We start from the raw sequence: 13,753 nt of genomic DNA on the forward strand, positions 1-13,753 counted from the left end.
AAAGGTCTGCTATATGAACCCTAATGATAGTTTGCTGAGAGAAAGAGAGAAAAGTAACAGGAACGCCCAACGTGGGGCTCGAACCCACAACCCTGACATTAAGAGTCTCATGCTCAACCGACTGAACTTTTAAGAGCTAAACACTCTTTACAGTAATACCTTCCCTACCCGTGACAATGTTCTGCTAAATCCTGATTTCGTCTTGTAACGCTGCACAGAATGTGGCCCAGGATCTATGTCCAGTGCACGTGTTAGCAGTTGCAAGGCAGCAAAATGCCTAATTCGTACCTGGGTGGGCTTCAACCACCAACCTTTCAGTCAACAGCCGAACGCGCTAACCGATTGCGCCAAAGAGACTTAGTAAAAAGTCACCTACAGTGGTAAAAACGCGGAACTTTGTCTCAAAAGGTCTGCTATATGAACCCTAATGTAAGTTTGCTGAGAGAGAGAGAGAAAAGTAACAGAAACGACCAACGTGGGGCTCAAACCCACAACCCTGACATTAAGAGTCTCATGCTCTACCGACTGAGCTAGCCAGGCGGATGAGAAGTCCCCACTAGAACTAGACACTGTTAACAGTAATACCTTCCCTACCCGTGACAATATTCTGCTAAATCCTGATTTCATCTTGTAACGCTGGACAGAATGTGGCCCAGGATCTATGTCCAGTGCACGTGTTAGCAGTTGCAAGGCAGCAAAATGCCTAATTCGTCCCTGGGTGGGCTTGAACCACCAACCTTTCAGTTAACAGCCGAACGCGCTAACCAATTGCGCCACAGAGACTTAGTGAAAGGTGACCTACAGTGGTAGAAACGCGGAACTTTGTCTCAAAAGGTCTGCTATATGAACCCTAATGTAAGTTTGCTGAGAGAGAGAGAGAAAAGTAACAGGAACGCCCAACGTGGGGCTCGAACCCACGACCCTGACATCAAGTGTATCATGCTCGACCGACTGAGCTAGCCGGGCTGATGAGAAGCTCTTTTAGGAACCAGAAACCGTTTGCAGTAATACCTTCCCTACCCGTGACAATCTTCTGCTAAATCCTGATTTCGTCTTGTAACGCTGGACAGAATGTGGCCCAGGATCTATGTCCAGTGCACGTGTTAGCAGTTGCAAGGCAGCAAAATGCCTAATTCGTGCCTGGGTGGGCTTGAACCACCAACCTTTCAGTTAACAGCCGAACGCGCAAACCGATTGCGCCACAGAGACTTAGTGAAAGGTGACCTACAGTGGTAGAAACCCGTAACTTTGTCTCAAAAGGTCTGCTATATGAACCCTAATGATAGTTTGCTGAGAGAAAGGTAACAGAAACGACCAACGTGGGGCTCAAACCCACAACCCTGACATTAAGAGTCTCATGCTCAACCGACTGAGCTAGCCGGGCTGATGAGATGAACTTTTAAGAGCTAAACACTCTTTACAGTAATACCTTCCCTACCCGTGACAATGTTCTGCTAAATCCTGATTTCGTCTTGTAACGCTGGACAGAATGTGGCCCAGGATCTATGTCCAGTGCACGTGTTAGCAGTTGCAAGGCAGCAAAATGCCTAATTCGTACCTGGGTGGGCTTCAACCACCAACCTTTCAGTCAACAGCCGAACGCGCTAACAGATTGCGCCAAAGAGACTTAGTAAAAAGTCACCTACAGTGGTAGAAACGCGGAACTTTGTCTCAAAAGGTCTGCTATATGAACCCTAATGTAAGTTTGCTGAGAGAGAGAGAGAAAAGTAACAGAAACGACCAACGTGGGGCTCAAACCCACAACCCTGACATTAAGAGTCTCATGCTCTACCGACTGAGCTAGCCAGGCGGATGAGAAGTCCCCACTAGAACTAGACACTGTTAACAGTAATACCTTCCCTACCCGTGACAATATTCTGCTAAATCCTGATTTCATCTTGTAACGCTGGACAGAATGTGGCCCAGGATCTATGTCCAGTGCACGTGTTAGCAGTTGCAAGGCAGCAAAATGCCTAATTCGTCCCTGGGTGGGCTTGAACCACCAACCTTTCAGTTAACAGCCGAACGCGCTAACCGATTGCGCCACAGAGACTTAGTGAAAAGTCACCTACAGTGGTAGAAACGCGTAACTTTGTCTCAAAGTCTGCTATATTAAACCTTATGTAAGTTTGCTGGGAGAGAGAGAGAAAAGTAACAGGAACGCCCAACATGGGGCTCGAACCCACGACCCTGAGATTAAGAGTCTCATGCTCTACCGACTGAGCTAGCCGGGCTGATGAGAAGCTCTTTTAGGAACCAGAAACCGTTTACAGTAATACCTTCCCTACCCGTGACAATGTTCTGCTAAATCCTAATTTCGTCTTGTAACGCTGGACAGAATGTGGCCCAGGATCTATGTCCAGTGCACGTGTTAGCAGTTGCAAGGCAGCAAAATGTCTAATTCGTACCTGGGTGGGCTTCAACCACCAACCTTTCAGTCAACAGCCAAACGCGCTAACCGATTGCGCCACAGAGACTTAGTGAAAGGTGACCTACAGTGGTAGAAACCCGTAACTTTGTCTCAAAAGGTCTGCTATATGAACCCTAATGATAGTTTTGTGAGAGAAAGAGAGAAAAGTAACAGGAACGCCCAACGTGGGGCTCGAACCCACAACCCTGACATTAAGAGTCTCATGCTCAAGCGACTGAGCTAGCCGGGCTGATGAGATGAACTTTTAAGAGCTAAACACTCTTTACAGTAATACCTTCCCTACCCGTGACAAAGTTCTGCTAAATCCTGATTTCGTCTTGTAACGCTGGACAGAATGTGGCCCAGGATCTATGTCCAGTGCACGTGTTAGCAGTTGCAAGGCAGCAAAATGCCTAATTCGTACCTGGGTGGGCTTCAACCACCAACCTTTCAGTCAACAGCCGAACGCGCTAACAGATTGCGCCAAAGAGACTTAGTAAAAAGTCACCTACAGTGGTAGAAACGCGGAACTTTGTCTCAAAAGGTCTGCTATATGAACCCTAATGTAAGTTTGCTGAGAGAGGGAGAGAAAAGTAACAGAAACGACCAACGTGGGGCTCAAACCCACAACCCTGAGATTAAGAGTCTCATGCTCTACCGACTGAGCTAGCCGGGCTGATGAGAAGCTCTTTTAGGAACCAGACACTGTTAACAGTAATACCTTCCCTACCCGTGACAATATTCTGCTAAATCCTGATTTCATCTTGTAACGCTGGACAGAATGTGGCCCAGGATCTATGTCCAGTGCACGTGTTAGCAGTTGCAAGGCAGCAAAATGCCTAATTCGTCCCTGGGTGGGCTTGAACCACCAACCTTTCAGTTAACAGCCGAACGCGCTAACCGATTGCGCCACAGAGACTTAGTGAAAAGTCACCTACAGTGGTAGAAACGCGTAACTTTGTCTCAAAGTCTGCTATATTAAACCTTATGTAAGTTTGCTGGGAGTGAGAGAGAAAAGTAACAGGAACGCCCAACGTGGGGCTCGAACCCACGACCCTGAGATTAAGAGTCTCATGCTCTACCGACTGAGCTAACCGGGCTGATGAGAAGCTCTTTTAGGAACCAGAAACCGTTTACAGTAATACCTTCCCTACCCGTGACAATGTTCTGCTAAATCCTGATTTCGTCTTGTAACGCTGGACAGAATGTGGCCCAGGATCTATGTCCAGTGCACGTGTTAGCAGTTGCAAGGCAGCAAAATGCCTAATTCGTACCTGGGTGGGCTTCAACCACCAACCTTTCAGTCAACAGCCAAACGCGCTAACCGATTGCGCCACAGAGACTTAGTGAAAGGTCAACTACAGTGGTAGAAACACGGAACTTTGTCTCAAAAGGTCTGCAATATGAACCCTAATGTAAGTTTGCTGAGAGAGAGAAAAGTAACAGAAACGCCCAAAGTGGGGCTCAAACCCACGACCCTGACATTAAGAGTCTCATGCTCTACAGACTGAGCTAGCCAGGCAGATGAGGTGTCCCCACTAGAACTAGACACTGTTAACAGTAATACCTTCCCTACCCGTGACAATATTCTGCTAAATCCTGATTTCATCTTGTAACGCTGGACAGAATGTGGCCCAGGATCTATGTCCAGTGCATGTGTTAGCAGTTGCAAGGCAGCAAACTGCCTAATTCGTCCCTGGGTGGGCTTGAACCACCAACCTTTCAGTTAACAGCCGAACGCGCTAACCGATTGCGCCACAGAGACTTAGTGAAAGGTGACCTACAGTGGTAGAAACGCGGAACTTTGTCTCAAAAGGTCTGCTATATGAACCCTAATGTAAGTTTGCTGAGAGAGAGAGAGAAAAGTAACAGAAACGCCCAACGTGGGGCTCGAACCCAAGACCCTGACTTTAAGTGTATCATGCTCGACCGACTGAGCTAGCCAGGCAGATGAGGACTCCCCACTAGAACTAGACACTGTTAACAGTAATACCTTCCCTACCCGTGACAATATTCTGCTAAATCCTGATTTCATCTTGTAACGCTGGACAGAATGTGGCCCAGGATCTATGTCCAGTGCATGTTTTAGCAGTTGCAAGGCAGCAAACTGCCTAATTCGTCCCTGGGTGGGCTTGAACCACCAACCTTTCAGTTAACAGCCGAACGCGCTAACCGATTGCGACACAGAGACTTAGTGAAAAGTCACCTACAGTGGTAGAAACGCGTAACTTTGTCTCAAAGTCTGCTACATGAACCCTTATGTAAGTTTTCTGGGAGAGAGAGAGAAAAGTAATAGGAACGCCCAACGTGGGGGTCGAACCCACGACCCTGAGATTAAGAGTCTCATGCTCTACCGACTAAGCTAGCCGGGCTGATGAGAAGCTCTTTTAGGAACCAGAAACCGTTTACAGTAATACCTTCCCTACCCGTGACAATCTTCTGCTAAATCCTGATTTCATCTTGTAACGCTGGACAGAATGTGGCCCAGGATCTATGTCCAGTGCACGTGTTAGCAGTTGCAAGGCAGCAAAATGCCTCATTCGTGCCTGGGTGGGCTTGAACCACCAACCTTTCAGTTAACAGCCGAACGCGCAAACCGATTGCGCCACAGAGACTTAGTGAAAGGTGACCTACAGTGGTAGAAACCCGTAACTTTGTCTCAAAAGGTCTGCTATATGAACCCTAATGATAGTTTGCTGAGAGAAAGAGAGAAAAGTAACAGGAACGCCCAACGTGGGGCTCGAACCCACAACCCTGACATTAAGAGTCTCATGCTCAACCGACTGAACTTTTAAGAGCTAAACACTCTTTACAGTAATACCTTCCCTACCCGTGACAATGTTCTGCTAAATCCTGATTTCGTCTTGTAACGCTGCACAGAATGTGGCCCAGGATCTATGTCCAGTGCACGTGTTAGCAGTTGCAAGGCAGCAAAATGCCTAATTCGTACCTGGGTGGGCTTCAACCACCAACCTTTCAGTCAACAGCCGAACGCGCTAACCGATTGCGCCAAAGAGACTTAGTAAAAAGTCACCTACAGTGGTAAAAACGCGGAACTTTGTCTCAAAAGGTCTGCTATATGAACCCTAATGTAAGTTTGCTGAGAGAGAGAGAGAAAAGTAACAGAAACGACCAACGTGGGGCTCAAACCCACAACCCTGACATTAAGAGTCTCATGCTCTACCGACTGAGCTAGCCAGGCGGATGAGAAGTCCCCACTAGAACTAGACACTGTTAACAGTAATACCTTCCCTACCCGTGACAATATTCTGCTAAATCCTGATTTCATCTTGTAACGCTGGACAGAATGTGGCCCAGGATCTATGTCCAGTGCACGTGTTAGCAGTTGCAAGGCAGCAAAATGCCTAATTCGTCCCTGGGTGGGCTTGAACCACCAACCTTTCAGTTAACAGCCGAACGCGCTAACCGATTGCGCCACAGAGACTTAGTGAAAGGTGACCTACAGTGGTAGAAACGCGGAACTTTGTCTCAAAAGGTCTGCTATATGAACCCTAATGTAAGTTTGCTGAGAGAGAGAGAGAAAAGTAACAGGAACGCCCAACGTGGGGCTCGAACCCACGACCCTGACATCAAGTGTATCATGCTCGACCGACTGAGCTAGCCGGGCTGCTGAGAAGCTGTTTTAGGAACCAGAAACCGTTTACAGTAATACCTTCCCTACCCGTGACAATCTTCTGCTAAATCCTGATTTCGTCTTGTAACGCTGGACAGAATGTGGCCCAGGATCTATGTCCAGTGCACGTGTTAGCAGTTGCAAGGCAGCAAAATGCCTAATTCGTGCCTGGGTGGGCTTGAACCACCAACCTTTCAGTTAACAGCCGAACGCGCAAACCGATTGCGCCACAGAGACTTAGTGAAAGGTGACCTACAGTGGTAGAAACCCGTAACTTTGTCTCAAAAGGTCTGCTATATGAACCCTAATGATAGTTTGCTGAGAGAAAGGTAACAGAAACGACCAACGTGGGGCTCAAACCCACAACCCTGACATTAAGAGTCTCATGCTCAACCGACTGAGCTAGCCGGGCTGATGAGATGAACTTTTAAGAGCTAAACACTCTTTACAGTAATACCTTCCCTACCCGTGACAATGTTCTGCTAAATCCTGATTTCGTCTTGTAACGCTGGACAGAATGTGGCCCAGGATCTATGTCCAGTGCACGTGTTAGCAGTTGCAAGGCAGCAAAATGCCTAATTCGTACCTGGGTGGGCTTCAACCACCAACCTTTCAGTCAACAGCCGAACGCGCTAACAGATTGCGCCAAAGAGACTTAGTAAAAAGTCACCTACAGTGGTAGAAACGCGGAACTTTGTCTCAAAAGGTCTGCTATATGAACCCTAATGTAAGTTTGCTGAGAGAGAGAGAGAAAAGTAACAGAAACGACCAACGTGGGGCTCAAACCCACAACCCTGACATTAAGAGTCTCATGCTCTACCGACTGAGCTAGCCAGGCGGATGAGAAGTCCCCACTAGAACTAGACACTGTTAACAGTAATACCTTCCCTACCCGTGACAATATTCTGCTAAATCCTGATTTCATCTTGTAACGCTGGACAGAATGTGGCCCAGGATCTATGTCCAGTGCACGTGTTAGCAGTTGCAAGGCAGCAAAATGCCTAATTCGTGCCTGGGTGGGCTTGAACCACCAACCTTTCAGTTAACAGCCGAACGCGCAAACCGATTGCGCCACAGAGACTTAGTGAAAGGTGACCTACAGTGGTAGAAACCCGTAACTTTGTCTCAAAAGGTCTGCTATATGAACCCTAATGATAGTTTGCTGAGAGAAAGAGAGAGAAGTAACAGGAACGCCCAACGTGGGGCTCGAACCCACAACCCTGACATTAAGAGTCTCATGCTCAACCGACTGAGTTAGCCGGGCTGATGAGATGAACTTTTAAGAGCTAAACACTCTTTACAGTAATACCTTCCCTACCCGTGACAATGTTCTGCTAAATCCTGATTTCGTCTTGTAACGCTGGACAGAATGTGGCCCAGGATCTATGTCCAGTGCACGTGTTAGCAGTTGCAAGGCAGCAAAATGCCTAATTCGTACCTGGGTGGGCTTCAACCACCAACCTTTCAGTCAACAGCCAAACGCGCTAACCGATTGCGCCACAGAGACTTAGTGAAAGGTCAACTACAGTGGTAGAAACACGGAACTTTGTCTCAAAAGGTCTGCTATATGAACCCTAATGTAAGTTTGCTGAGAGAGAGAAAAGTAACAGAAACGCCCAAAGTGGGGCTCAAACCCACAACCCTGACATTAAGAGTCTCATGCTCAGCCGACTGAGTTAGCCGGGCTGATGAGATGAACTTTTAAGAGCTAAACACTCTTTACAGTAATACCTTCCCTACCCGTGACAATGTTCTGCTAAATCCTGATTTCGTCTTGTAACGCTGGACAGAATGTGGCCCAGGATCTATGTCCAGTGCACGTGTTAGCAGTTGCAAGGCAGCAAAATGCTTAATTCGTACCTGGGTGGGCTTCAACCACCAACCTTTCAGTCAACAGCCAAACGCGCTAACCGATTGCGCCACAAAGACTTAGTGAAAGGTCAACTACAGTGGTAGAAACACGGAACTTTGTCTCAAAAGGTCTGCTATATGAACCCTAATGATAGTTTGCTGAGAGAAAGAGAGAAAAGTAACAGGAACGCCCAACGTGGGGCTCGAACCCACAACCCTGACATTAAGAGTCTCATGCTCTACCGACTGAGCTAGCCAGGCGGATGAGAAGTCCCCACTAGAACTAGACACTGTTAACAGTAATACCTTCCCTACCCGTGACAATCTTCTGCTAAATCCTGATTTCATCTTGTAACGCTGGACAGAATGTGGCCCAGGATCTATGTCCAGTGCACGTGTTAGCAGTTGCAAGGCAGCAAAATGCCTAATTCGTACCTGGGTGGGCTTCAACCACCAACCTTTCAGTCAACAGCCAAACGCGCTAACCGATTGCGCCACAGAGACTTAGTGAAAGGTCAACTACAGTGGTAGAAACACGGAACTTTGTCTCAAAAGGTCTGCAATATGAACCCTAATGTAAGTTTGCTGAGAGAGAGAAAAGTAACAGAAACGCCCAAAGTGGGGCTCAAACCCACGACCCTGACATTAAGTGTATCATGCTCGACCGACTGAGCTATTCAGGCAGATGAGGACTCCCCACTAGAACTAGACACTGTTACAAGTAATACCTTCCCTACCCGTGACAATATTCTGCTAAATCCTGATTTCATCTTGTAACGCTGGACAGAATGTGGCCCAGGATCTATGTCCAGTGCATGTGTTAGCAGTTGCAAGGCAGAAAACTGCCTAATTCGTCCCTAGGTGGGCTTGAACCACCAACCTTTCAGTTAACAGCCGAACGCGCTAACCGATTGCGCCACAGAGACTTAGTGAAAAGTCACCTACAGTGGTAGAAACGCGTAACTTTGTCTCAAAGTCTGCTACATGAATGCTAATGTAAGTTTGCTGGGAGAGAGAGAGAAAAGTAACAGGAAGACCCAACGTGGGGCTCGAACCCACGACCCTGACATTAAGAGTCTCATGCTCTACCGACTGAGCTAGCCGGGCTGATGAGATGTACTTTTAAGAGCTAAACACTCTTTACAGTAATACCTTCCCTACCCGTGACAATGTTCTGCTAAATCCTGATTTCGTCTTGTAACGCTGGACAGAATGTGGCCCAGGATATATGCCCAGTGCACGGTTTAGCAGTTGCAAGGCAGCAAAATGCCAAATTTGTCCCTGGGTGGGCTTCAACCACCAAGCTTTCAGTTAACAGCCGAACGCGCTAACCGATTGCGCCACAGAGACTTAGTGAAAGATGACCTACAGTGGTAGAAACGCGGAACTTTGTCTCAAAAGGTCTGCTATATGAACCCTAATGTAAGTTTGCTGAGAGAGAGAGAGAAAAGTAACAGAAACGCCCAACATGGGGCTCGAACCCACGACCCTGACATTAAGTGTATCATGCTCGACCGACTGAGCTATTCAGGCAGATGAGGACTCCCCACTAGAACTAGACACTGTTACAAGTAATACCTTCCCTACCCGTGACAATATTCTGCTAAATCCTGATTTCATCTTGTAACGCTGGACAGAATGTGGCCCAGGATCTATGTCCAGTGCATGTGTTAGCAGTTGCAAGGCAGCAAACTGCCTAATTCGTCCCTAGGTGGGCTTGAACCACCAACCTTTCAGTTAACAGCCGAACGCGCTAACCGATTGCGCCACAGAGACTTAGTGAAAAGTCACCTACAGTGGTAGAAACGCGTAACTTTGTCTCAAAGTCTGCTACATGAACCCTTATGTAAGTTTGCTGGGAGAGAGAGAGAAAAGTAATAGGAACGCCCAACGTGGGGCTCGAACCCACGACCCTGAGATTAAGAGTCTCATGCTCTACCGACTGAGCTAGCCGGGCTGATGAGAAGCTCTTTTAGGAACCAGAAACTGTTTACAGTAATACCTTCCCTACCCGTGACAATGTTCTGCTAAATCCTGATTTCGTCTTGTAACGCTGGACAGAATGTGGCCCAGGATCTATGTCCAGTGCATGTGTTAGCAGTTGCAAGGCAGCAAAATGCCTAATTCGTACCTGGGTGGGCTTCAACCACCAACCTTTCAGTCAACAGCCAAACGCGCTAACCGATTGCGCCAAAGAGACTTAGTAAAAGGTCACCTACAGTGGTAGAAACGCGGAACTTTGTCTCAAAAGGTCTGCTATATGAACCCTAATGTAAGTTTGCTGAGAGAGAGAAAAGTAACAGAAACGCCCAACGTGGGGCTCAAACCCACGACCCTGACATTAAGAGTCTCATGCTCTTCCAACTGACCTAGCCGGGCTGATGAGATGAATGTATAAGAGCTAAACACTGTTTACAGTAATACCTTCCCTACCCGTGACAATGTTCGGCTAAATCCTGATTTCATCTTGTAAAGCTGGACAGAATGTGGCCCAGGATCTATGTCCAGTGCACGTGTTAGCAGTTACAAGGCAGCAAAATGCTTGATCCGTCCCTGGGTGGGCTTGAACCACCAACCTTTCAGTTAACAGAGAAACGCGCTATCCGATTGCGCCACAGAGACTTAGTGAAACGTGACCTACAGTGGTAGAAACCCGGAACTTTGTCTCAAAAGGTCTGCTATATGAACCCTAATGATAGTTTGCTGAGAGAAAGAGAGAAAAGTAACAGAAACGTCCAATGTGGGGCTCTAACCCACGACGCTGAGACTAAGAGTCTCATGCTCTATCGACTGAGCTAGCAGGGATGATGAGAAGCTCTTTTAGGAACCAGAAACCTTTTACAGTAATACCTTCCCTACCCGTGAAAATGTTCTGCTAAATCCTGATTTCATCTTGTAACGCTGGACAGAATGTGGCCCAGGATCTATGTCCAGTGCACGTGTTAGCAGTTACAAGGCAGCAAAATGCTTGATCTGTCCCTGGGTGGGCTTGAACCACCAACATTTCAATTAACAGCCAAACGCGCTAACCGATTGCGCCACAGAGACTTAGTGAAAGGTGACCTACAGTTGTAGAAACGCGGAACTTTGTCTCAAAAGGTCTGCTATATGAACCCTAATGTAAGTTTGCTGAGAGAGAGAGACAGAGAGGTAACAGAAACGTCCAACGTGGGGCTCTAACTCACAACCCTGAGATTAAGAGTCTCATGCCCTACCGACTGAGCTAGCCGAACTGACGAGAAGCCTTTTCAAGAGCTAGACACCATTTACAGTAATACCTTCCCTACCCATGACAATCTTCTGCTAAATCCTGATTTCATCTTGTAATGCTGGACAGAATGTGGCCCAGGATCTATGTCCAGTGCACGTGTTAGCAGTTGCAAGGCAGCAAAATGCCTAATTCGAACCTGGGTGGGCTTGAACCACCAACCTTTCAGTTAACAGCCGAACGCACTAATGGATTGAGCCACAGCGACTTAGTGAAAGGTCACCTACAGTGGTAAAAACGGGGAACTTTGTCTCAAAAGGTCTGCTATATGAACCCTAATGTAAGTTTGCTGAGAGAGAGAGAGAGAAAAGTAACAGAAACGCCCAACTTGGGGCTCTAACCCACAACCCTGAGATTGAGAGTCTCATACTCTACCGACTGTGCTAGCCGAGCTGTTTCAAGAGCTAGACACTGTTTACAGTAATACCTTCCCGACCCGTGACAATGTTCTACTAAATCCTGATTTCATCTTGTAACGCTGGACAGAATGTGGCCCAGGATATATGCCCAGTGCACATGTTAGCAGTTGCAAGGCAGCAAAGTGTGTAATTCGTCAGTGGGTGGGCTCGAATCACCAACCTTTGGGTCATTATATCTTGTTTAATACCCATTTTATTCATTTATACTATTCATTTTATTTATTTACTCATTTATATTAATATGCGAATATGTCTCAATAAATAATAAAAATTTTGTTAATTAGTTGAGTGCTATAGGTCTTACAAAAGCCTTTTATCTAAAAATAGCGTAAAAACTCTTAACTGTACATAAGCTCATTGATCTCTCCATTTTTCTTCTTAAAATAGGTCTCTGGTAATTCATCTTCATCGCCCAACTTTTTTTTTTTTCAATTATTTCAATGCAGTTATTTGGTATTGCTTTTTTCAACTCATGACATTGTCTTTGTAATTTTGCTTTAACAACTCTTTTATACCCATCCTCCACAATTACTTTTAATGGTACAAATCCTTTTATTACTTTGTAAAATACATCTTTAACTTGTCTTAATCCTCCGTCCCACCATTCCTTAAAATATAAAACATTTCCTTCACTTAAAATTGTTGAATTCAGTAAAAGTGGTTGTTCTAGAATCTGCGCCCTTGCTTTTGGTATAATCAACAAATTTTCTAAAAATCCCCCTCATGATTCTAAGACCTCAACATAAAATTTTGGCAGACCTGCTATCATCCGTTTCTTCATCTTCATCCATAAAACATTACATCCCATATTAAAATGTCCACATTTCTTCAAATAATAATTCAACACACTTTTCCAAATCACATCCATTTTCCCTTCCAAAAACCTTTGAATAATCTTAATTGTTAATGCTTTCATTTTTAAAAAACTATCCAAAAGTCCCAGACCCCCTTCTTTTACCTCCCCAATCAAAGTATAATAAGCAATCTTGGCTCTTCTATTTCCCCACAAAAACTACATCAATTTTTTTATAGTATACTTCAGGCAACGCAGTTACACCTAACACATGCCAGACCTTTGACAACATTAAAGCATTTAAGATGAATACTTTCCCTTTTATCGTCAAATTCTAGCTTTCCAAAATCTCAGTCTTTTCTCAATTCCATTTAAAACTCTCTCCCAATTTAAAATATCTGCTTTATTAGAATCCATCCCCACCCAAATTCCCAAAATGTTTGTGTTCCTTTTCTTCTTTAAAGGGTATATGTTGTGTTATTTCTTTTACTCTTCCCACCCTCATGCATAAACTTTTTCCAACATTAACCTTAGCTCCTGATGCTTTACAATATCACTCTAAAATCCCCAACGATGTAGTATCATCAGCGTATTGATACACAGCTTCTCTGTTGTCATTGTTTTCTATTTGTATCCCTTTAATGCTTCTATCTGATTTTATTGCCAATCCCAGTGGCTCAGCTTCCAGTGTGTATAATAAAGCAGACAATGGACATCCTTGCCTTATTGATCTAGTTGGTTGAAGACATTCTGTTTAAAAAAAATACATTTAATACAAGTTAAAATATCTGTATAAAATTTTTTAATCCATTTTCTAAAATTTTCCCCAAATCCAAACTCCTTAAGAATTGCAAATAAAAAATCATGCTCTACCCTGTCAAAAGCCTTCTCCAGATCTAAACCTATTAAAACCCCCCCTTTCTCTTTTTCTTTCATATAGTAGACAATTTAGCTTACCCAATTCACCTGTACCGCATGTTTTTTCGATTGTGGGGAAAACCGGAGAACCCAGAGGAAACCTACGCGAACACTGGGAGAACATGCAAACTCCACACAGAAATGCCAACTGACCAGGGCACAGTACTGTGTGTGTGTGTGTGTGTATGTATATATATAAGCAGCTACTTTTTTTCAGCAAATTATGTACCCTTTAGCCCCTTCACAACCCTTTAAATGTTTATCTTGCATAAACTTTTTTTTTATTTATTTATTTATGTTTTTTTTATTAATTTAATTTTTATTTATTTACTTTTTTACGGTAAATACAAGTGTCATTACTATACGCGTTTTTTTTCCCTATATTTGTGTCTGCCTATTGTTGTAATTGTATTACATCTTGCATGTTTATGCATGTAAAGCCTACTTGGTTTGCATATTT

At 45.1% G+C, this 13,753-nt stretch overlaps 1 protein-coding gene, 1 long non-coding RNA gene and 7 other non-coding genes across 9 annotated transcripts in view; all 9 read right to left on the bottom strand.

Annotated features, from left to right (window-relative positions):
• LOC148682295 (uncharacterized) overlaps positions 1 to 13,753 on the bottom strand; it is a 560,329-nt gene that overhangs the window by 293,078 nt on the left and 253,498 nt on the right. The window lies entirely within an intron of this gene.
• znf1117 (zinc finger protein 1117) overlaps positions 1 to 13,753 on the bottom strand; it is a gene marked incomplete in the record, with an annotated part of 481,533 nt that overhangs the window by 159,909 nt on the left and 307,871 nt on the right.
• Positions 710 to 783, bottom strand: trnan-guu (transfer RNA asparagine (anticodon GUU)). Its single transcript has one exon. It is a non-coding gene; the product is annotated as a tRNA-Asn (tRNA).
• trnan-guu (transfer RNA asparagine (anticodon GUU)) lies at positions 1,980 to 2,053 on the bottom strand. Its single transcript has one exon. It is a non-coding gene; the product is annotated as a tRNA-Asn (tRNA).
• On the bottom strand, positions 2,162 to 2,234 carry trnak-cuu (transfer RNA lysine (anticodon CUU)). Its single transcript has one exon. It is a non-coding gene; the product is annotated as a tRNA-Lys (tRNA).
• trnan-guu (transfer RNA asparagine (anticodon GUU)) lies at positions 3,256 to 3,329 on the bottom strand. Its single transcript has one exon. It is a non-coding gene; the product is annotated as a tRNA-Asn (tRNA).
• On the bottom strand, positions 4,102 to 4,175 carry trnan-guu (transfer RNA asparagine (anticodon GUU)). Its single transcript has one exon. It is a non-coding gene; the product is annotated as a tRNA-Asn (tRNA).
• trnan-guu (transfer RNA asparagine (anticodon GUU)) lies at positions 5,782 to 5,855 on the bottom strand. Its single transcript has one exon. It is a non-coding gene; the product is annotated as a tRNA-Asn (tRNA).
• trnak-cuu (transfer RNA lysine (anticodon CUU)) lies at positions 9,780 to 9,852 on the bottom strand. Its single transcript has one exon. It is a non-coding gene; the product is annotated as a tRNA-Lys (tRNA).

The sequence above is a fragment of the Danio rerio genome, chromosome 4 (genome assembly GCF_052040795.2).
Source record: "Danio rerio strain M-AB ecotype USA chromosome 4, GRCz13ab, whole genome shotgun sequence".
Lineage (NCBI taxonomy): Eukaryota > Metazoa > Chordata > Actinopteri > Cypriniformes > Danionidae > Danio > Danio rerio.